The following is a 26,265-nucleotide window of genomic DNA, read 5'->3' as shown; positions in this document are numbered from 1 at the left end:
GTTCCAGTTTTGACCAAAGACATTGAACTAAAAAACATGACTTTAGGTTGGTGATGGAGTATTATTTAAAACTAACGAAGCTGGCTTATGACATGAAGCTGATGTAAAATGACAGGCAGATTACCCAAATAACCGCTAGGGGAAAGTGGAAAAAGGCTGTTAAGATGGGCGACAAATCCCCTTATGGGCTACATGGAAGCAGTAATGATAATTTTAAACGCATTGATTTTGTGGCTCCTGGTGTAGGAGATAATAATTAGACTAAAAAGCTGATAGTCGGCAATCTAATACAGGGCAAAAATGGGAAAAGTGTACACACCCCTTCAAGATACTAGCTTTGTGTAATAATAAATGCATTATATCTGTGTGTGTGCGTGCGTGCGTGAACTTGTAAATGCATGCAATTGGGGACTCACACCAGAATTTAACAGACAAATTGGGGACGTTCAGAAATTGGGGACGTCCCCAATCTTTTAAACCCTTTTTTCTTATAAAAAACTAAAAAATATATAGTTTAATCCAACTCCCGACAAAATCTGAGCACTGTCCCCAATTGCCTGCATTTGTACGAAAACATCTGTGAGTGTGGGTGTGTGAAAAAATATGTAAGTCCCCATAAAGTTTGCTAAATTCTCACACACATTTGACCTGTTTCCAATTGTTAGTAGGCAAATATTTGCGGAGTTTTCTTCTCATAGAATCTTTTTACCTAACAATTGGGGACATATATTTTATTGGGGAGCTAATTTCTATCTTGTAAAAACTCACAATATTTGCGAGTTTCTACAAGAATGAAATTACAAGAGATGAAAACTCACAATATTTGTGAGTGAAAAGTCACAATATTTGTGAGTTTTTATCTAAAATGTAGCTTTGGAAGCAAATTGAGAGTTTACACTATTTTTAAACTTATGTTTAGCTAAAGGCTATATTTGCTCTTCTGCATTACAAATGTATTTTGTAGTTTAGCATTCGCAAAGTTTTTTTTACAATATAATGTATTTGGTCAGCAGTTATACACGCTCAGCAGAAATTTGAAAGTGTGTCTCGTTTGCTTCCTTCAATAGTTCAGGCCTTTAATAATCTTTGAGAGCTCTTGTACTTTTTCAAATATTCTCACATATGCATCCTTCTTTACTTACTAGCTATTATTTTTAGTATGGTTGTAGTTTATACGCAATTAAAAAAATTTGCGCTTTATTATTCAAAAGAGTTGTTTGAATTCATTACATACATTTCTTACATAAGTTATAGCTGCATAAAATCTCAGGTTAATTTCACATAGTCTTAAGTATAAGATCTTTGTACATGTACTTTATTGACTTCAAATATTGATCCATTGTATGTCTTTGCAAGAACTTTACTACATCATCCTTCCTTGATATTTTTAGACTGAATAAAATATTAAAATAAAACATGTAGCCTCCAATGCTTTCTCTAACTCGTTTACATTTTTCCTATATCTATGAATAATAATGGTCAAAATTCTGATTTAAAATATGTTTTAAAAGTTAACTTAAATGTCTGATAATTTTGGTTCAAAACATTTACTGTAAAACAAACATTATTAAACCAATTTCAAGTGTCTCTGCAAATTTCTAATCTGAGATCTGTATATTGTTAGAATTAAATCAAATCTTCTGTTTTTTCTTTCTCAGACCAATGGTCCATCATTGAACTTTTTTACTATGTAGTATTCTTTCATCAGCTCCACTAAAACATTTGTTACTACTAAAAGATCAGAGTCAATTACAAAGATTGACAAGGTAGTATATCTTTAGAGAATGAAATAGCTAGATGGAAAATTCTGTCATACATTTATCGCTCCTCATTGAAAATACTTATAGTTGTTTTAGAAAATATATATATTTCATCAAGTTTATATTGAGTATGTTGACAATACCAATCTTTTTATCTAAAGCTTGATTGTAATTTAACTCCTATGTCCCTATGCTTGCTTTTCATGTATGGCTTGAAAACAATGGAATTATACAAGTTTCAAGTTTAATCAATTGCGGTTATCAATGTGTAAAACTAAGCAGCAGTGTCAACACTTAATGAATATATTTAATTCTTTTTGGCTTTTGGATTTTTGAAAAAGTGCTTGTCATCACCTCACTTGTTTTTTTACTTTTGTTGATAATAGTTAACTCATGCTGACGCATTGTAAATATGTTGATGACTGGCATTGCTAGCAGTATAAAACGAGATTCCGCAACAAAATTAATTCAGTAACGTAATTAAATTTGTTGTCTGTTTATGCCAATCGCTTGGCATGAGTGTAAAACATTCTTGCATTCTGCTGTCTTCTCGGTTCTGCAAAGTGGAAGGACTTGAGAGTTAATAGAAAACTCTGTTCAAATTTTTGCCTTGATAAAAGCATTAATAATTGTAAAATCAAAAACGTAGATAAGACATCAGTTTGCTACTCCTGTTGTTTACTACTTACAAACTAAACTCGCAAAGATCAGCATTGATCCTGAGAAGCAATTGGTTCTATTGAATTTATATCCAAATAGAATAGCCTAACGCTGAGTTATCCTTTGTACATCATACATGTGTAGAATTAATAGTTCCTAAAAGTAAATTAAAAAAGTGTCATAATATGTATATTTATTACTCAACAAAGATTTCATAGACAACTATGGAACTTTTGAACTGAGTTTGAAGTAGAAATGAAGTCATGCATAACTTTTACTAGCATAATTATGAAAGTGTGCACATGAGATTGCACATGAAATTGGCCACCGAGCACATGAAATCGGCAAAAAATTAGGCATACAAAAAAGCAAAGTGTTTTTGCATACTCGCAAACAATAAAAATATTTTTTGGGGTGTTAAATGGGTGTGAAATACTGAACGCAAATAATCGTCAACATGAATGATTTTTTTAATGTTTATTACTACTTGGTTCATGGGAATGCAATAGATTAAAAAATTTTTAATTTTATTGTAGTATTCATCATATATAATTTTAGCTGGATTTCAGTAGTGTATATATGTAAGAGCCTAATACGGTTCAATGAATGCATGAAACTTTGTTTGTTATACGATACAAAGCCAAATGCGCTTAGCTAACGTCTCAGCAAATAAGCAATGCATACTGAAAATCTATATATAAATATCAGTGTCTTTTTGTCTTCTATTGTATGTTCATTTATAACAAGTATGCATTGTTTTAACATAACAATGCATAACTTACATGACTCTCGCATTAGCTTGATTGATATGATAAGCAAGAATATTGCAATCAGTAGAGAGCTGTAGTAGGACTGAAACAGGCACTGTATGAATTACACAAATATATAAACAGTACACAGAAATAAATGCAGTACGCAAAAATAAAAAACACCTTCATTTAAAACCGTCATTTTTATTACCCGTGCAAAATCGGGCAATCTGCTTGTTTTATATAAAGCAAGAGAGGCTGCTACCTATTTGTAAAAACTCGCAACAACAAAAAATCTAAAGAAGTTAGACCAATATAAAAAAAACCTTTTTTATAATTAAAACACAAAATAAAACCAAAACTTCTGTTGATCACTAAAAAATACCAAATAGTAGATCCCTGGTCAAAGATTTTCAAAATCACACTGGCAAAACTGCTAGCAATTTCTTGTTAACTGTTTTTTTAATTATTCTTGACAAAGTTATTACTTGCGCTGTTTTAATTAAAAAAGTTCACAGGTAAACGTTTGTTTTTTTGCTAGTTTTAATTTTGTTCAAAAAACTTTGCAATTATTTTTTATAGATTGCATTGTAACAAACTAATTTTAGATATCAATAGCGATAGGGCAATAATTTAATTATAGTGCTATTGTTATTGTGATTTCTAATTTGAAGTAAACAGTTTTATAAGAATTATTCTATAGCTGGCCATTGACTACTTCTGTTGGAAAGCTTAACTACAGTTTTAATGTTTGGAAAACCGACTCATTTTACTTTTTGTTGGTCATAGTTGCTTGTTTTTTTTAATAGTTACTTTTAAAAACTCTCACAGCATTGGTAAAATTTTCGTGCTATCTGAGATTTGTTTGAGCCAACGTGTTATCGCTTCTCAACCTTTGCCTGTCATACATTTAGCCTGTAGTGTCTTGCTTATGATTATGTAACATCGCAGAACCACAAGTTAAATAAATAGAACAAAGAAACTTATTCAGTACTGCTGGTCATCTGTAATAACAAGATTATAACATTGGATGCTTTACACACCAAATCAAAGACAAATAAGATGTTTACTTCCATAAAATTTGTGCTCAATAGCATATACAATTTACAAATATTCAATGAGTTTATTATTTTCCATTTACTCCATTCTATAATATTCTATTGGCACAAGGCTTTATTGGTAACTAAAAACCAAGCAGATGCAGTGAGTGAGACATGTTTTTAATAAACTAGTAGCTTGTAAATTTCACAGACACTGCAAATAATTTGTCAATAATTTACCTAGGCGCGAGATTTTGAACTTCATTTGCAATATCACCCAGTTAGCCTCAAACAGAACAAATTGTATTTGTTTTGTATTAATGATACTCATGCTCACGTTCATTTTAAATCACATTGTTTTTACTATGCCAATCTTTTTAAGAAAATGCGTACTAATTTGCCAATCTAAATAGCTTTCAAAATGCATCAACTTACTGCTCAGGAGCCAATGAGTAATTTCATATGTTTTAAATGGAGAAAATAAAGTGAACCACCTGTAATAATCAAGCCGGATAATATTTTCAAAATATTACATCTGTATTGACGTTGCACACCAAGATCACTGTTATCATAAACTATACAGATGTAGATCCATGTTGTCAAATATTTCACATGGAAACATCCTATTTGACATTTGCAAGTATTTTTTATAGATTGCATTGTAGCAAACTAATTTTAGATATCAATAGCGATAGTGCAATAATTTACTTATTGTTCTATTGTTATTGTGATTGCTAATTTGAACTAATCAGTTCTATGAGAATTATTTTATAACTGGTCATTGACAACTTCGATTGTAAATTTTATCTACAGTTTCAATGTTTGGAAAACCCATCTAATTGTATTCTGTGTTACTGATAGTTGCTCTTTTTTTCAATAATTACTTTGAAAAAATCTCACGGCATTAGTGAAATTTTGATGCTGTTTGCGATTTGTCTGACCCAACATGTTATCGCTTCTCAATCTTTGCCTGTCATACATTTAGCCTGTAGTGTCTTGCTTAGGATTATGTAACATCGCAGAACCACAAGTTAAATAAATAGAACAAAGAAACTTATTCAGTACTGCTGGTCATATACAATAACAAGATTATAACATTTGATGCTTTATACACCAATCAAAGACAAATCAAATGTTTACTCTCATGAAGTTTGCCCTTGGTAGCATATACAATTTACAAATATTCGATGAATTTAGTATTTTCTGTCTACTTTGCTCTACAGTATTCTATTCCGCGCAAAGTTTTATGGTTAGCTAAAATGCAAGCAGACTCAGCAAGTGAGACATGTTGTAAATACTATGGTGGCTTCAAAATCCCCAGACACTGCAAATAGTTTTTTAAGAATCTACCCAGGTGCCAGGTTTTAAACTTTATTTGCAACATCACCTAGCTAGCCTCAAACAGGAAATATTACATTTGTTTTGGATTAATGATAGTCATGCTCACGTTCATTTCAGATCACATGATTTTCACTAAGCCCATTTTTTTAAGGAAATGCGTACATATTTGCCTATCTAAACAGCTTCCGCAGTGCATCAAATCACTGCATAGTTTCCAAAGAGTTATCACATGCATCTTAAATAGAAAAAATAAAATGAACAAAAGCTAACGATCAAGGCAAATCATATTTTTAAAATATTTCATCTAAATTGATGTTGTTCCCATAGACTACTATTATCATACGCTATACTGACATAGGGCAATATTGTCAAATGATTTATTTGATAACATTATGAAAAACAAAACGTAATATGGAACACAAATTAATTCTTTAATTGGACTATCGAATTTACAAAGAGTTGAACAGTTATATTTTAAAACAAATTTGAAGGGTATTTCTTATGAAACCTCCTTCAATTTCTCAAGAGAAATTTAGTATTTTGACAATTTATATGCAATTTAACCATGAGCAACTTATACCAGAAGAAAATTATGATAGACAATAGAATTATATCACCCCCAACTATGGAAGGTTTGAAGTCATGTATTTACTTATTTGCTTTAGTTTTTAATTTAAATTGCAATTGGAAAAATCTTTTAAACCCAAAATGCATGATTCTCAAAGTTGATTGTTGGAATATCACACTCACAAAGTTTTTTTCTTTTGCATCACATTAGATAGTTTGGTTGATGTACTGGCTTGCACAGCAAGAACTCTAATAGTGAGTGATTATTGCAAAGTTGTTTTCTAGTGCCGTTGTTTTTCTAATAATTTTTGTTTAATATCCGTCGTTTTGGTATACTTTCAGTGTTGGTAAAGAATCTCCTGAACCAAGTAAATATTATTACTTTCTACTTATTTTCTGCTAAACATTAAGCAGCAAGGGTCCAGGTAATCATTATGCAACATCAAACAGCAACAAGATCTATTAATAGAACAAAGGAAATTATGCAATACGGTTACTTGCAGGCAATAATAAGATTATATGGTTTGCGACTTTTACACAGTCTCTCATCCAGAGAAGAAATTTTTTCTCTTAAGATATGCTCTCCATAACATACTACACTGAAAAATATTTAACGGTTTTAATTACATTGCTAAATTTATATGAAGCAAGAGAGGCTGATAATTGCTTATAAAATTCACAATAATAAAAAGTCTGCAGGATTGATACCAATTTGCACAAATATTTCTGATAATTTAGACACGAAGTTAAACAAAAACTTGTGTTGAGCACCAATAATTACCAACTGGTAGATCCCTTGTTGAAAATTCGCAAAAGCACACTTGCAAAATTGCCTGAAGATCCTTGTCAACTGTTTTTTATTACTGCTGACGAAGTTATTACTTTTGGTCTTTTACTCAAGGAAGGTCACGAGCCAAAATTCCTGTTTTGTCAATTTGTAATTTTGTTTAAAAAACTTCACAAGTCTTTTTAGAAATTGCATTGTAACAAAATAATTTTAGATATCAATAGCAATAGTGCAAAAACCTACTTATTGTTCTATTGTGATCGCTAATTTGAACTAAACATCTTTTTTTGAATTATTCTTTAGCTGGCCATTGACTACCTTTGTTGGAAAGCTTACCTATAGTTTTAAAGATTGGAAAACTCATCTCACTTTACTTTGCGTAGCTCATACATGTATATAGCCACCCCTTTTTTTATTAATAAATGCTTTGAAAAAGTCTCACAGCATTGATAAACTTTCTGCGCTGTTTGAGAGTTTTCTGAGCCAACATGTTTATCACTGTTGAAACTTTGCCTGTCATACATTGAACATGTCTTGTTCTGCTTATGATTATGTAATATTGAAGAAGGATCAATTAAACTTTGGGAACAAAGAAACTTATTCAATACTGCAATCAGTAAAATTCAGCACTGCTCATGCACAATGACAAGATTATAACAGTTTCTGCTTGTACACTAAATCAAAGACAGATAAGATCCTAAACTCTTATAAAGTTTGTGCTCAATAGCATATACACTTTACAAATATTAAATGAACTTATCATTTTCTGTCTACGCAGTTCTATAATATTCTATTCTGTACGCGGCTTTATGGTTAGCTAAAAACCAAGCAGATTCAGTGAGTGAGACATGTTGTTAATGAAATGGTAGCTTGTAAATCTCACAGACCCTGCAAATAATTTGTCGAAAATCTACCTAGGCACAAGATTTAAAACTTTATTTGCAACATCAGATAGTCATGCTCACTTTTATTTTATATCACATGGTTTCCACTATGCCCATTTTTTTAAAGACATGCGTACATATTTGCCAATCTAAACAGCTTTCACAATCCATCAACTTACTGCACAGTTGCCAAAGAGTTAGGCCATGCGTTTCGAATCGAAAAAGTAAAGTGAACAACAGTTAACGGTAAAGACGAATCACCTTTTCAAAATATTTCATATTATTGGATGTTGGTCACATAGATGATTATTATCATAAACAATACTGTCTTAGTAAAATATTGCCGAAGGTTTCACGTTGAAATGTTATACTTAAAATTTTATTAAATACTTAAAGAATTGGATTGTTACTGTCTATTTTTATTTTTACAAACTTCAATATGAATTAAAAGCCAAACAGGCATAGCAAGTGAAATGTGTTTGAAAGGTTGTATTCTGTTTTACAGATTCTGAAGATAATCTGGCAAATACCTACTTAGCGGACAGCAAATCACCTTTAGTTGCAATATTGTCTTTTAGCTGTACACAAATTATATTATATTTGTATTGCATTAGTGTTGTTGTCTTGTGTATGTGTGCCAATTATAGGCTCAATAGTTTCTATCATGCAAATATTTGAAAGAAAATAAATATATTTTAATACACATAATAATTTTCGTACAAGAATTGGTAAAAATCCCAAACTAATAGGTTAAATGTCATACACACCCATGATAATAATTCCAAAACCGAAATGAGGATATATTATCACAATGCTATTTCTATTATTTGGTTAATGGGTCCCACTTTGGGTTCACCCACAGTTGAGAGGTTATTTTTTTCATTCAGATTTTAGGCATCTGATCACAACAGCTCTGATATGGTATATGACTGTGCGTTATCTTACAATAATTGGCCAATTCCCCGAATCAATTGTTTCAAATATCACAAGCTTGTGATGAGATTTCTACCATCTGTTTGACATATTGCCCGAACTGGCTTTCACATAGTTTATGACTATGTGCTCTCTTTAAATGACTGATTAGTGTGCCTAAACAACTGTTTGAAATATCATTTGCACCTGTGGTGATATTTTGTCATTAAACTTGAAACATCTCATACCATTTCTATTAGGATTGTTGATGACTGCAAATTCATTCATAAAACCTAAATATATATATAATATATAATTAAAAAAAAAATATATATATATACAAAGTTGCAAGGTTATTACATGAGTTTTTTTATAAAGAAAGTTCTCAGGCCAAAGTCTTTGTTTTTGTCTATTTTTAACTTTGTTTGAAAAACTTCGCAAGTATTTTTTATAGATTGCATTATAACAAACTAATTTTAGATTTCAATACAAATAGTGCAATAATTTACCTATGGTGCTATTGTTATTGTCATCGCTAATTTGAACTGAACAGTTTTCGAGAAAAATTCTATAGCCGGCCATTGACTACTTTTGTTGGAACAATTACCTACAGTTTAGTGTTCGAAAAAACCATCTCATTTAACTTTTTGTTGCTCATAGTCACTTTTTTTCTTAATAATTACTTTGAGAAAGTCTCACAACATTGGTAAATAGTAAGTGCCGGCTGATATTTGTCTGAGCCAACGTGTTATCACTTCTCACTATTTGCCTGACATACATTGAGCATGTAGTGTCTTGCTTACAATTATGTAATATCGAAGAACCCCAAGTTAAATTTAGAGAACAAAGAAACTTGTTCAATACTGCTCCTCATCTGCATTAACAAGATTATAACATTTGCTGCTTATACGCCAAATGAAAGACAAATAAGATGTTTACTTCCATGAAGTTTGAGCTCAGTAGCATATACAATTTACAAAATTTGTTAATATGATGGTAGTTACTGAATCTCACATACACTGCAAACAGTTTGTCAAGAACCTACCCAGGTGCCAGGTTTTAAACTTTATTTGCAACATCACGTAATTAGCCTCAAACAGGAAATATTATATTTGTTTTGCATATCAAAGAAGCAGGAGTTAAATATAGACAACAAAGAAAATTATTCAGTACTGCTGGTCACCTACAAAAACAAGATTATAACATTTGATGCTTTATACACCAAACCAAAGCCCAATGTTTACTCCAAATAAAGTTTGCGCTCGGTAGCATATACAATTTACAAATATTCAATGAATTCATTATTTTCTGCCTACTCCGCTCTCCAGTATTCTATTCTGCGCAAAGCTTTAGGGTTAGCTAAAATGTAAGCAGATTTACCAAGCGAGACATGTTGTAAACATTATGGTGGCTTCAAAATGCCCCATACACTGCAAATAATTTTCAAGAATCTACCCAGATATCAAGTTTTAAACTTTATTTGCAACATCACCTAGTTAGCCTCAAACAGGAAATATTACATTTGTTTTGGATTAATGATAGTCATGCTCATGTTCATTTCAGATTAATCCACTATGCCCATATTTTTAAGGAAATGCGTACATATTTGCCTATCTAAACAGCTTTCAAAATGCATCAAATCACTGCACAGTTGCCAAAGAGTTATCACATGTATCTTAAATAAAAAAAATTAAATAAACAAAAGCTAATGATCAAGACAAATCATATTTTTAAAACATTTCATCTAAATTGAGGTTGTTCCCATAAACTACTATTATCAGACGCTATACTGACATAGGGCAATATTGTCAAATATTTTATTTGAAAATATTATGAAAACAACACGGGTAATATGGAACACAAATTAATTCTTTAATCAAACTATCGAATTTACAAAGAGTTTAACAGTTATATTTTAAAACAAATATTACCGGTCTTTCTTATGAAATTTTTTCAATTTCTCAAGAAAAATTTAGTATTTTGACCATTTATATGTAATTCAACCATGAACAACTTAACCCAGAAGAATATTATGATAGACAGTAGAATTATATCACCCCTAACCATGGCAGGTTTGAAGACACGTATTTACTGATTTGCTCTAGTTTTTAATTTAAATTGCAATTGGAAAAATCTTGTAAACCTAAATTGCCTGATTCTCAAAGTTGATTGTTTGACTATCAGACTCACAAAGTTGTTTTTTTTCTTTTGCATCACATTAGATAGTTTGGTTGATGAACCGGCTTGCACAGTAAGAACTCTAATAGTGAGTGAGTATTTATTGCAAAGTTATTTTCTAGTGCTGTTGTTTTTCTAATAATTATTTTTAATATTCGTCGTTTTGGTATACCTTCAGTGTTGTTAGAGAATCTCCTGAACCAAGTAGATATTATTACTTTCTACTTATTTTCTGCTAAATGTTCAGCAGCAAGGGTATAGGTAATCATGATGCAAAATCAAACAGCCACAAGGTCAATTAATAGAACAAAGGAAATTATGCAATACGGTTACTTGCAGGCAATAATAAGATTATATGGTTTGCGACTTTTACGCAGTCTCTCATACAGAGAAGAATTTTGTGCACTCCATAACATACAAAATTGAAAGATATTTAGTGATTTTAATTACAATGCTTATTTTATATAAAGCAGGAGAGGCTGATAATTGTTTATGAAATTCACAATAATAAAAAGTCTGAAAGAATGATCTCAATTTGCAAAAATATTTCTAATAATTTAGAAACAAAATTAAACAAAAACTTCTGTTGAGCACCAATAACGACCAACTGATAGATGAATTTTTGAAAATTCGCCAAAGCACACTTGCAAAATTTCCAGCAGATCCTTGTTAACTGTTTTTTATTACTGCTGACAAAGTTATTACTTTTGCTCTTTTACTCAAGGAAGGTCGCAAGCCAAAATTTCTGTTTTGTCAATTTTTAATTTTGTTTAAAAAACTACACAAGCATTTTTTGGAAATTGCCTCGTAACAAAATAATTTTAGATATCAATAGCAATCGTGCAATAACCTACTTATTGTTCTATTGTTATTGCTAATTTGAACTTAAAAATTTTTTGGAGAATTACTCTATAGCTGGCCGTTGACTAATTTTGTTGGAAAGTGACCTCAAGTTTTAATGATTGGAAAACTCATCTCACTTTACTTTGCGTAACTCATAGCCACTCATTTTTATTAATAAGTCCTTTGAAAAAGTCTTGCAGCATTGGTAAACTTTCGGCGCTGTTTGCGATATTTCTGAGCCAACCTGTTTATAATTGTTGCCACTTTGCCTGTCATACATTGAGCATGTCGTGTTTTGCTGATTATGTAATATTGAAGAAGCATCAAGTAAACTTAAAGAACAAAAAAACTTATTCAATACTTCAATCGGTAAAATTCAGTACTGGTCATGTGCAAAAACAAGATTATAAAATTTTCAGCTTGTACACCAAATCAAAGACAACTAAGATGCTTACTCTCCTAAAATATGCGCTCAATAGCGTATAAAATTTATAAATATTCCATAAATTTATTATTTTTTGTCCACTCCGTTCTATAGGATTCTTTTCTGCGCAAGGCTTTGTAGTCAGCTAAAAACCAAACAGATTTAGTGAGTGAGGCATGCTCTTAATAAAATCGTAGCTTGTAAATATCAAAGACACTGCAAATAATTTGTCAAAAATCTCCCGTGGCACAAGATTTTAAACTTTATTTGCAACATCACCCGGTTAGGCTCAAACAGCAAATATTATAATTGTTTTGCATTAACGATAGTTATGCTCACATTCATTTTCGATCACATGGTTTCCACTATGCCCATCTTGATAATGAAATACGTACATATCTGGATATCTAAACAGCTTTCACAATGCATCAAATTACTGCACAGTTGCCATAGGATTGTGCCATGCATCTTGAATCGAAAATTCAAACTAATGAATGCATTATCATTCACAGTTGTAGTAGTATTTTTGCAATCAAATTGGTGAAATATTGGCACACATCCGCTTTAAGATGGTTGACAAATAAGTGTGCACTTACAACAGTTGATCGATTTTTAAGCTCATCATTCAAATATAACACACACTTGCTTTGATATTTGTGCCATCAAACTAGAGAGAGTTTACGACAGCCCAAATGCTTTAAAATTATTAGTGACTGTGAGTGAACTTAAAACAATTTGTGATGTGGTATGCACATGTGATAATAGTTCTGTCATCAAATTGAGCGCTTATAAGAATTAGTCAATGTCTTCAAAAAAATGTTTAAAATATCATACACACCTGTGATAATATTTCTACCATCAAAGGGTGGACATAATTTTGCAATGGTGTTGACTGTCTATGACTGTTGACTGTTTATGACTGTCTGTGCTCTTTTGATATAATTGGTCAATGTGCTCAGAAAACTTCTTAAGAAGCATATTCATTGGGGGTTCATATTTTGGCATTAAATTTGGAACATCTTGCAGCGATGGTGTTATGAATGACCATGACTGTTATTTCAAATAAAAAAATTAGTCAATGTCCCCAAATTAATGGTTAAAATATCATACACACCTTTGAGAATAATTTTACCATCAAATTGGGGACATATTGTTGCAATGGTATTGACATATTCTATGACTGACTGTGTTATTTTGTTATAATTGGTCAATGTGCTCAGAAAACTTCCTAAGAAGCATATTCATTGGGGGGTTCATATTTTGGCATTAAATTTGGAACATCTTGCAGCGATGGTGTTATGAATGATCATGACTGTGATTTCAACTAAAACAATCAGTCAATGTCCCCAAATCAATGGTTAAAATATTATACACACCTGTGAGAATAATTTTACCATCAAATTGGGGAAATATTGTTGCAATGGTGTTGACATATTCTATGACTGACTGTGTTCTTTTGTTATAATTGGTCAATTTGCTCAGAAAACTTCTTAAGAAGCATATTCATTGGGGGGTTCATATTTTAGCATTAAATTTGGAACATCTTGCAGCGATGGTGTTATGAATGACCTTGACTGTTATTTCAAATAAAAAAATCAGTCAATGTCCCCAAATTAATGGTTAAAATATTATACACACCTGTGAGAATAATTTTACCATCAAATTGGGGACATATTGTTGCAATGGTGTTGACATTGTCTATGACTGACTGTGTTATTTTGTTATAATTGGTCAATGTGGTCAGAAAACTTCTTAAAAAGCATATTCATTGGGGGTTCATATTTTGACATTAAATTTGGAACATCTTGCAGCGATGGTGTTATAAATGACCTTGACTGTTATTTCAAATAAAATAATCAGTCAATGTCCCCAAATTAATGGTTAAAATATCATACACACCTGTGAGAATAATTTTACCATCAAATTGGGGACATATTGTTGCAATGGTGTTGACATATTCTATGACTGACTGTGTTCCTTTGTTATAATTGGTCAATGTGCTCAGAAAACTTCCTAAGAAGCATATTCATTGGAGGTTCATATTTTGGCATTAAATTTGGAACATCTTGCAACGATGGTGTTATGAATGATCATGACTGTGATTTCAAATAAAAAAATCAGTCAATGTCCCCAAATCAATGGTTAAAATATCATACATACCTGTGAGAATAATTTTGCCATCAAATTGGGGACATATAGTTGCAATGGTGTTGACATTGTCCATGACTGACTGTGTTATTTTGTTATAATTGGTCAATGTGCTCAGAAAACTTCTTAAGAAGCATATTCATTGGGGTTCATATTTCGACATTAAATTTGGAACATCTTGCAGCGATGGTGTTATGAATGACCTTGACTGTTATTTCAAATAAAAAAATCAGTCAATGTTCCCAAATCAATGGTTAAAATATTATACAAACCTGTGAGAATAATTTTACCATCAAATTGGGGACATATTGTTGCAATGGTGTTGACATTGTCTATGACTGACTGTGTTATTTTGTTATAACTGGTCAATGTGCTCAGAAAACTTCTTAAGAAGCATATTCATTGGGGGGTTCATATTTTAGCATTAAATTTGGAACATCTTGCAGCGATGGTGTTATGAATGATCATGACTGTGATTTCAAATAAAACAATCAGTCAATGTCCCCAAATCAATGGTTAAAATATTATACACACCTGTGAGAATAATTTTACCATCAAATTGGGGACATATTGTTGCAATGGTGTTGACATATTCTATGACTGACTGTGTTCTTTTGTTATAATTGGTCAATTTGCTCAGAAAACTTCTTAAGAAGCATATTCATTGGGGGGTTCGAATTTTAGCATTAAATTTGGAACATCTTGCAGCGATGGTGTTATGAATGACCTTGACCGTTATTTCAAATAAAAAATCAGTCAATGTCCCCAAATTAATGGTTAAAATATTATACACACCTGTGAGAATAATTTTACCATCAAATTGGGGACATATTGTTGCAATGGTGTTGACATTGTCTATGACTGACTGTGTTATTTTGTTATAATTGGTCAATGTGCTCAGAAAAATTCTTAAAAAGCATATTCATTGGGGGTTCATATTTTGACATTAAATTTGGAACATCTTGCAGCAATGGTGTTATGATTGACCTTGACTGTTATTTCAAATAAAAAAATCAGTCAATGTCCCCAAATTAATGGTTAAAATATTATACACACCTGTGAAAATAATTTAACCATCAAATTGGGGACATATTGTTGCAATGGTGTTGACATATTCTATGACTGACTGTGTTCTTTTGTTATAATTGGTCAATTTGCTCAGAAAACTTCTTAAGAAGCATATTCATTGGGGGGTTGATATTTTAGCATTAAATTTGGAACATCTTGCAGCGATGGTGTTATGCATGATCATGACTGTGATTTCAAATAAAACAATCAGTCAATGTCCCCAAATCAATGGTTAAAATATTATACACACCTGTGAGAATAATTTTACCATCAAATTGGGGACATATTGTTGCAATGGTGTTGACATTGTCTATGACTGACTGTGTTATTTTGTTATAATTGGTCAATGTGCTCAGAAAACTTCTTAAGAAGCATATTCATTGGGGTTCATATTTCGACATTAAATTTGGAACATCTTGCAGCGATGGTGTTATGAATGACCTTCACTGTTATTTCAAATAAAAAAATCAGTCAATGTTCCCAAATCAATGGTTAAAATATCATACACACCTTTGAGAATAATTTTACCATCAAATTGGGGACATATTGTTGCAATGGTGTTGACATATTCTATGACTGACTGTGTTATTTTGTTATAATTGGTCAATGTGCTCAGAAAACTTCCTAAGAAGCATATTCATTGGGGGGTTCATATTTTGGCATTAAATTTGGAACATCTTGCAGCGATGGTGTTATGAATGATCATGACTGTGATTTCAACTAAAACAATCAGTCAATGTCCCCAAATCAATGGTTAAAATATTATACACACCTGTGAGAATAATTTTACCATCAAATTGGGGAAATATTGTTGCAATGGTGTTGACATATTCTATGACTGACTGTGTTCTTTTGTTATAATTGGTCAATTTGCTCAGAAAACTTCTTAAGAAGCATATTCATTGGGGGTTCATATTTTAGCATTAAATTTGGAACATCTTGCAGCGATGGTGTTATGAATGACCTTGACTGTTATTTCAAATAAAAAAATCAGTCAATGTCCCCAAATTAATGGTTAAAATATTATGCACACCTGTGAGAATAATTTTACCATCAAATTGGGGACATATTGTTGCAATGGTGTTGACATTGTCTATGACTGACTGTGTTATTTTGTTATAATTGGTCAATGTGGTCAGAAAACTTCTTAAAAAGCATATTCATTGGGGGTTCATATTTTGACATTAAATTTGGAACATCTTGCAGCGATGGTGTTATAAATGACCTTGACTGTTATTTCAAATAAAATAATCAGTCAATGTCCCCAAATTAATGGTTAAAATATCATACACACCTGTGAGAATAATTTTACCATCAAATTGGGGACATATTGTTGCAATGGTGTTGACATATTCTATGACTGACTGTGTTCCTTTGTTATAATTGGTCAATGTGCTCAGAAAACTTCCTAAGAAGCATATTCATTGGAGGTTCATATTTTGGCATTAAATTTGGAACATCTTGCAACGATGGTGTTATGAATGATCATGACTGTGATTTCAAATAAAAAAATCAGTCAATGTCCCCAAATCAATGGTTAAAATATCATACATACCTGTGAGAATAATTTTGCCATCAAATTGGGGACATATAGTTGCAATGGTGTTGACATTGTCCATGACTGACTGTGTTATTTTGTTATAATTGGTCAATGTGCTCAGAAAACTTCTTAAGAAGCATATTCATTGGGGTTCATATTTCGACATTAAATTTGGAACATCTTGCAGCGATGGTGTTATGAATGACCTTGACTGTTATTTCAAATAAAAAAATCAGTCAATGTTCCCAAATCAATGGTTAAAATATTATACAAACCTGTGAGAATAATTTTACCATCAAATTGGGGACATATTGTTGCAATGGTGTTGAAATTGTCTATGACTGACTGTGTTATTTTGTTATAACTGGTCAATGTGCTCAGAAAACTTCTTAAGAAGCATATTCATTGGGGGGTTCATATTTTAGCATTAAATTTGGAACATCTTGCAGCGATGGTGTTATGAATGATCATGACTGTGATTTCAAATAAAACAATCAGTCAATGTCCCCAAATCAATGGTTAAAATATTATACACACCTGTGAGAATAATTTTACCATCAAATTGGGGACATATTGTTGCAATGGTGTTGACATATTCTATGACTGACTGTGTTCTTTTGTTATAATTGGTCAATTTGCTCAGAAAACTTCTTAAGAAGCATATTCATTGGGGGGTTCATATTTTAGCATTAAATTTGGAACATCTTGCAGCGATGGTGTTATGAATGACCTTGACCGTTATTTCAAATAAAAAATCAGTCAATGTCCCCAAATTAATGGTTAAAATATTATACACACCTGTGAGAATAATTTTACCATCAAATTGGGGACATATTGTTGCAATGGTGTTGACATTGTCTATGACTGACTGTGTTATTTTGTTATAATTGGTCAATGTGCTCAGAAAACTTCTTAAAAAGCATATTCATTGGGGGTTCATATTTTGACATTAAATTTGGAACATCTTGCAGCAATGGTGTTATGATTGACCTTGACTGTTATTTCAAATAAAAAAATCAGTCAATGTCCCCAAATTAATGGTTAAAATATTATACACACCTGTGAAAATAATTTAACCATCAAATTGGGGACATTTTGTTGCAATGGTGTTGACATATTCTATGACTGACTGTGTTCTTTTGTTATAATTGGTCAATTTGCTCAGAAAACTTCTTAAGAAGCATATTCATTGGGGGGTTGATATTTTAGCATTAAATTTGGAACATCTTGCAGCGATGGTGTTATGAATGATCATGACTGTGATTTCAAATAAAACAATCAGTCAATGTCCCCAAATCAATGGTTAAAATATTATACACACCTGTGAGAATAATTTTACCATCAAATTGGGGACATATTGTTGCAATGGTGTTGACATTGTCTATGACTGACTGTGTTATTTTGTTATAATTGGTCAATGTGCTCAGAAAACTTCTTAAAAAGCATATTCATTGGGGGTTCATATTTTGACATTAAATTTGGAACATCTTGCAGCGATGGTGTTATAAATGACCTTGACTGTTATTTCAAATAAAACAATCATTCAATGTCCCCGAATTCATGGTTAAAATATTATACACACCTGTGAGAATAATTTAACCATCAAATTGGGGACATATTGTTGCAATGGTGTTGACATATTCTATGACTGACTGTGTTCTTTTGTTATAATTGGTCAATTTGCTCAGAAAACTTCTTAAGAAGCATATTCATTGGGGGTTCATATTTTAGCATTAAATTTGGAACATCTTGCAGCGATGGTGTTATGAATGACCTTGACTGTTATTTCAAATAAAAAAATCAGTCAATGTCCCCAAATTAATGGTTAAAATATTATACACACCTGTGAGAATAATTTTACCATCAAATTGGGGACATATTGTTGCAATGGTGTTGACATATTCTATGACTGACTGTGTTCTTTTGTTATAATTGGTCAATTTGCTCAGAAAACTTCTTAAGAAGCATATTCATTGGGGGGTTCATATTTTAGCATTAAATTTGGAACATCTTGCAGCGATGGTGTTATGAATGATCATGACTGTGATTTCAAATAAAACAATCAGTCAATGTCCCCGAATCAATGGTTAAAATATCATACACCCCTGTGAGAATAATTTTACCATCAAATTGGGGACATATTGTTGCAATGGTGTTGACATATTCTATGACTGACTGTGTTCCTTTGTTATAATTGGTCAATGTGCTCAGGAAACTGCTTAAGAAGTATATTCTTTAGGGTTGGTATTTTGGCATTAAATTTGGAACATCTAGCAGCAATGGTATTAGGAATATTCAAGACTGTGATATCAAATAAGATAATCAGTCAATGTCCCCAAATCAATGGTTAAAATACTATACACACCTGTGAGAATAATTTTACCATCAAATTGGGGACATATTGTTGCAATGGTGTTGACATATTCTATGACTGACTGTGTTCATTTGTTATAATTGGTCAATGTGCTCAGGAAACTGCTTAAGAAGTATATTCTTTAGGGTTGGTATTTTGGCATTAAATGTGGAACATCTTGCAGCAATGGTATTTGGAATGATCATCACTGTGATCTCAAATAAAATAATCAGTCAATGTCCCCAAATTAATGGTTAAAATACTATACACACCTGTGAGAATAATTTTACCATCAAATTGGGGACATATTGTTGCAATGGTGTTGACATATTCTATGACTGACTGTGTTCTTTTGTTATAATTGGTCAATGTGCTCAGAAAACTTCCTAAGAAGCATATTCATTGGAGGTTCATATTTTGGCATTAAATTTGGAACATCTTGCAACGATGGTGTTATGAATGATCATGACTGTGATTTCAAATAAAAAAATCAGTCAATGTCCCCAAATCAATGGTTAAAATATCATACATACCTGTGAGAATAATTTTGCCATCAAATTGGGGACATATAGTTGCAATGGTGTTGACATTGTCCATGACTGACTGTGTTATTTTGTTATAATTGGTCAATGTGCTCAGAAAACTTCTTAAGAAGCATATTCATTGGGGTTCATATTTCGACATTAAATTTGGAACATCTTGCAGCGATGGTGTTATGAATGACCTTGACTGTTATTTCAAATAAAAAAATCAGTCAATGTTCCCAAATCAATGGTTAAAATATTATACAAACCTGTGAGAATAATTTTACCATCAAATTGGGGACATATTGTTGCAATGGTGTTGACATTGTCTATGACTGACTGTGTTATTTTGTTATAACTGGTCAATGTGCTCAGAAAACTTCTTAAGAAGCATATTCATTGGGGGGTTCATATTTTAGCATTAAATTTGGAACATCTTGCAGCGATGGTGTTATGAATGATCATGACTGTGATTTCAAATAAAACAATCAGTCAATGTCCCCAAACCAATGGTTAAAATATTATACACACCTGTGAGAATAATTTTACCATCAAATTGGGGACATATTGTTGCAATGGTGTTGACATATTCTATGACTGACTGTGTTCTTTTGTTATAATTGGTCAATTTGCTCAGAAAACTTCTTAAGAAGCATATTCATTGGGGGGTTCACATTTTAGCATTAAATTTGGAACATCTTGCAGCGATGGTGTTATGAATGACCTTGACCGTTATTTCAAATAAAAAATCAGTCAATGTCCCCAAATTAATGGTTAAAATATTATACACACCTGTGAGAATAATTTTACCATCAAATTGGGGACATATTGTTGCAATGGTGTTGACATTGTCTATGACTGACTGTGTTATTTTGTTATAATTGGTCAATGTGCTCAGAAAACTTCTTAAAAAGCATATTCATTGGGGGTTCATATTTTGACATTAAATTTGGAACATCTTGCAGCAATGGTGTTATGATTGACCTTGACTGTTATTTCAAATAAAAAAATCAGTCAATGTCCCCAAATTAATGGTTAAAATATTATACACACCTGTGAAAATAGTTTAACCATCAAATTGGGGACATATTGTTGCAATGGTGTTGACATATTCTATGACTGACTGTGTTCTTTTGTTATAATTGGTCAATTTGCTCAGAAAACTTCTTAAGAAGCATATTCATTGGGGGGTTGATATTTTAGCATTAAATTTGGAACATCTTGCAGCGATGGTGTTATGAATGATCATGACTGTGATTTCAAATAAAACAATCAGTCAATGTCCCCAAATCAATGGTTAAAATATTATACACACCTGTGAGAATAATTTTACCATCAAATTGGGGACATATTGTTGCAATGGTGTTGACATTGTCTATGACTGACTGTGTTATTTTGTTATAATTGGTCAATGTGCTCAGAAAACTTCTTAAAAAGCATATTCATTAGGGGTTCATATTTTGACATTAAATTTGGAACATCTTGCAGCGATGGTGTTATAAATGACCTTGACTGTTATTTCAAATAAAACAATCATTCAATGTCCCCGAATTCATGGTTAAAATATTATACACACCTGTGAGAATAATTTAACCATCAAATTGGGGACATATTGTTGCAATGGTGTTGACATATTCTATGACTGACTGTGTTCTTTTGTTATAATTGGTCAATTTGCTCAGAAAACTTCTTAAGAAGCATATTCATTGGGGGTTCATATTTTAGCATTAAATTTGGAACATCTTGCAGCGATGGTGTTATGAATGACCTTGACTGTTATTTCAAATAAAAAAATCAGTCAATGTCCCCAAATTAATGGTTAAAATATTATACACACCTGTGAGAATAATTTTACCATCAAATTGGGGACATATTGTTGCAATGGTGTTGACATATTCTATGACTGACTGTGTTCTTTTGTTATAATTGGTCAATTTGCTCAGAAAACTTCTTAAGAAGCATATTCATTGGGGGGTTCATATTTTAGCATTAAATTTGGAACATCTTGCAGCGATGGTGTTATGAATGATCATGACTGTGATTTCAAATAAAACAATCAGTCAATGTCCCCGAATCAATGGTTAAAATATCATACACACCTGTGAGAATAATTTTACCATCAAACTGGGGACATATTGTTGCAATGGTGTTGACATATTCTATGACTGACTGTGTTCCTTTGTTATAATTGGTCAATGTGCTCAGGAAACTGCTTAAGAAGTATATTCTTTAGGGTTGGTATTTTGGCATTAAATTTGGAACATCTAGCAGCAATGGTATTAGGAATATTCAAGACTGTGATATCAAATAAGATAATCAGTCAATGTCCCCAAATCAATGGTTAAAATATCATGCACACCTGTGAGAATAATTTTACCATCAAATTGGGGACATATTGTTGCAATGGTGTTGACATATTCTATGACTGACTGTGTTCCTTTGTTATAATTGGTCAATGTGCTCAGGAAACTGCTTAAGAAGTATATTCTTTAGGGTTGGTATTTTGGCATTAAATGTGGAACATCTTGCAGCAATGGTATTTGGAATGATCATCACTGTGATCTCAAATAAAATAATCAGTCAATGTCCCCAAATTAATGGTTAAAATACTATACACACCTGTGAGAATAATTTTACCATCAAATTGGGGACATATTGTTGCAATGGTGTTGACATATTCTATGACTGACTGTGTTCATTTGTTATAATTGGTTGATGTGCTCAGGAAACTGCTTAAGAAGTATATTCTTTAGGGTTGGTATTTTGGCATTAAATGTGGAACATCTTGCAGCAATGGTATTTGGAATGATCATCACTGTGATCTCAAATAAAATAATCAGTCAATGTCCCCAAATTAATGGTTAAAATACTATACACACCTGTGAGAATAATTTTACCATCAAATTGGGGACATATTGTTGCAATGGTGTTGACATATTCTATGACTGACTGTGTTCTTTTGTTATAATTGGTCAATGTGCTCAGAAAACTTCCTAAGAAGCATATTCATTGGAGGTTCATATTTTGGCATTAAATTTGGAACATCTTGCAACGATGGTGTTATGAATGATCATGACTGTGATTTCAAATAAAAAAATCAGTCAATGTCCCCAAATCAATGGTTAAAATATCATACATACCTGTGAGAATAATTTTGCCATCAAATTGGGGACATATAGTTGCAATGGTGTTGACATTGTCCATGACTGACTGTGTTATTTTGTTATAATTGGTCAATGTGCTCAGAAAACTTCTTAAGAAGCATATTCATTGGGGTTCATATTTCGACATTAAATTTGGAACATCTTGCAGCGATGGTGTTATGAATGACCTTGACTGTTATTTCAAATAAAAAAATCAGTCAATGTTCCCAAATCAATGGTTAAAATATTATACAAACCTGTGAGAATAATTTTACCATCAAATTGGGGACATATTGTTGCAATGGTGTTGACATTGTCTATGACTGACTGTGTTATTTTGTTATAACTGGTCAATGTGCTCAGAAAACTTCTTAAGAAGCATATTCATTGGGGGGTTCATATTTTAGCATTAAATTTGGAACATCTTGCAGCGATGGTGTTATGAATGATCATGACTGTGATTTCAAATAAAACAATCAGTCAATGTCCCCAAATCAATGGTTAAAATATTATACACACCTGTGAGAATAATTTTACCATCAAATTGGGGACATATTGTTGCAATGGTGTTGACATATTCTATGACTGACTGTGTTCTTTTGTTATAATTGGTCAATTTGCTCAGAAAACTTCTTAAGAAGCATATTCATTGGGGGGTTCATATTTTAGCATTAAATTTGGAACATCTTGCAGCGATGGTGTTATGAATGACCTTGACCGTTATTTCAAATAAAAAATCAGTCAATGTCCCCAAATTAATGGTTAAAATATTATACACACCTGTGAGAATAATTTTACCATCAAATTGGGGACATATTGTTGCAATGGTGTTGACATTGTCTATGACTGACTGTGTTATTTTGTTATAATTGGTCAATGTGCTCAGAAAACTTCTTAAAAAGCATATTCATTGGGGGTTCATATTTTGACATTAAATTTGGAACATCTTGCAGCAATGGTGTTATGATTGACCTTGACTGTTATTTCAAATAAAAAAATCAGTCAATGTCCCCAAATTAATGGTTAAAATATTATACACACCTGTGAAAATAATTTAACCATCAAATTGGGGACATATTGTTGCAATGGTGTTGACATATTCTATGACTGACTGTGTTCTTTTGTTATAATTGGTCAATTTGCTCAGAAAACTTCTTAAGAAGCATATTCATTGGGGGGTTGATATTTTAGCATTAAATTTGGAACATCTTGCAGCGATGGTGTTATGAATGATCATGACTGTGATTTCAAATAAAACAATCAGTCAATGTCCCCAAATCAATGGTTAAAATATTATACACACCTGTGAGAATAATTTTACCATCAAATTGGGGACATATTGTTGCAATGGTGTTGACATTGTCTATGACTGACTGTGTTATTGTGTTATAATTGGTCAATGTGCTCAGAAAACTTCTTAAAAAGCATATTCATTGGGGGTTCATATTTTGACATTAAATTTGGAACATCTTGCAGCGATGGTGTTATAAATGACCTTGACTGTTATTTCAAATAAAACAATCAGTCAATGTCCCCGAATTCATGGTTAAAATATTATACACACCTGTGAGAATAATTTAACCATCAAATTGGGGACATATTGTTGCAATGGTGTTGACATATTCTATGACTGACTGTGTTATTTTGTTATAATTGGTCAATTTGCTCAGAAAACTTCTTAAGAAGCATATTCATTGGGGGTTCATATTTTAGCATTAAATTTGGAACATCTTGCAGCGATGGTGTTATGAATGACCTTGACTGTTATTTCAAATAAAAAAATCAGTCAATGTCCCCAAATTAATGGTTAAAATATTATACACACCTGTGAGAATAATTTTACCATCAAATTGGGGACATATTGTTGCAATGGTGTTGACATATTCTATGACTGACTGTGTTCCTTTGTTATAATTGGTCAATGTGCTCAGGAAACTGCTTAAGAAGTTTATTCTTTAGGGTTGGTATTTTGGCATTAAATTTGGAACATTTAGCAGCAATGGTATTCGGAATATTCAAGACTGTGATATCAAATAAGATAATCAGTCAATGTCCCCAAATCAATGGTTAAAATATCATGCACACCTGTGAGAATAATTTTACCATCAAATTGGGGACATATTGTTGCAATGGTGTTGACATATTCTATGACTGACTGTGTTCCTTTGTTATAATTGGTCAATGTGCTCAGGAAACTGCTTAAGAAGTATATTCTTTAGGGTTGGTATTTTGGCATTAAATGTGGAACATCTTGCAGCAATGGTATTTGGAATGATCATCACTGTGATCTCAAATAAAATAATCAGTCAATGTCCCCAAATTAATGGTTAAAATACTATACACACCTGTGAGATTAATTTTACCATCAAATTGGGGACATATTGTTGCAATGGTGTTGAAATATTCTATGACTGACCGTGTTCTTTTTTTATAATTGATCAATGTGTTCTTTAAGAAAATGTAATAGAAGGCCAATTTTTGGTACGGTTAGCACATTTTATTAAACACAATGATATTTTTATAAGGTAAATGTTTTTCAGGCTTGCATCAGGCATACTGGAGATACAAATGTTTCATTTCCAACGCTTGATTCTAATATGTCTGCGCCTATGCTTGGCTTTTCATGCATGACTCACAAACAAAGGAATTGTGCAAAAATTTAAATCAAAAGCTGTAATCATTGTGTGCAACCAGAATGAAAGGTACAACTAAAATTAACTATATTCAAATTTATTTTGCTGCCTGATTTTAAAAAATCTGCTCACAATTGCTGGGCTGGTTCATTTTTCTTTTGTTTGCAAAAGTTAACTCATGATTACGCCATGTAAATCTTCTGATGGCTGCCCTTGGTAGTAATAAAAATGAGATATTGCAAAATACCTAATCGAATATAGTAATTAAATTTGTCGCCTATTCAGGATTTAAAGTTCTAAGAAAACTATGTTAAAATTTTTACCTTGAAGATAATCGCGTTAAGTGTGGAAAAGTTGTAAATCTAGATAAGACATCAGTCTACAACCCTGGCCTGGCTGTTTGCAATTCAAAACCTTAACTTTAACAGATTACCGTAAATTCTGTGAAGCAATTGGTTACACTGAATTTATTACCAAACACAAACGTCTAATGTCGATTTAACCTTTACGCGTCATACATTTGTGGAATTAGTACTCTACAGAGATTTAATAAAAAACTATCAATCTTTTATATTAATATTTTAGGAAAAATGAAGTCATGGATAACTTTTACAAGCAAATTTATGAAAGTGTGAGAAAAGTATCACATACCGACAACTCCAAAATGGTTGAAAAAAAACGAAAATTAGCCAGAGTTATTTTCTCCATGCA

The sequence above is a fragment of the Watersipora subatra genome, chromosome 7, assembly GCF_963576615.1.
Source record: "Watersipora subatra chromosome 7, tzWatSuba1.1, whole genome shotgun sequence".
NCBI classification, from domain to species: Eukaryota; Metazoa; Bryozoa; class Gymnolaemata; order Cheilostomatida; family Watersiporidae; genus Watersipora; species Watersipora subatra.
This window is presented reverse-complemented; position numbering follows the sequence as displayed.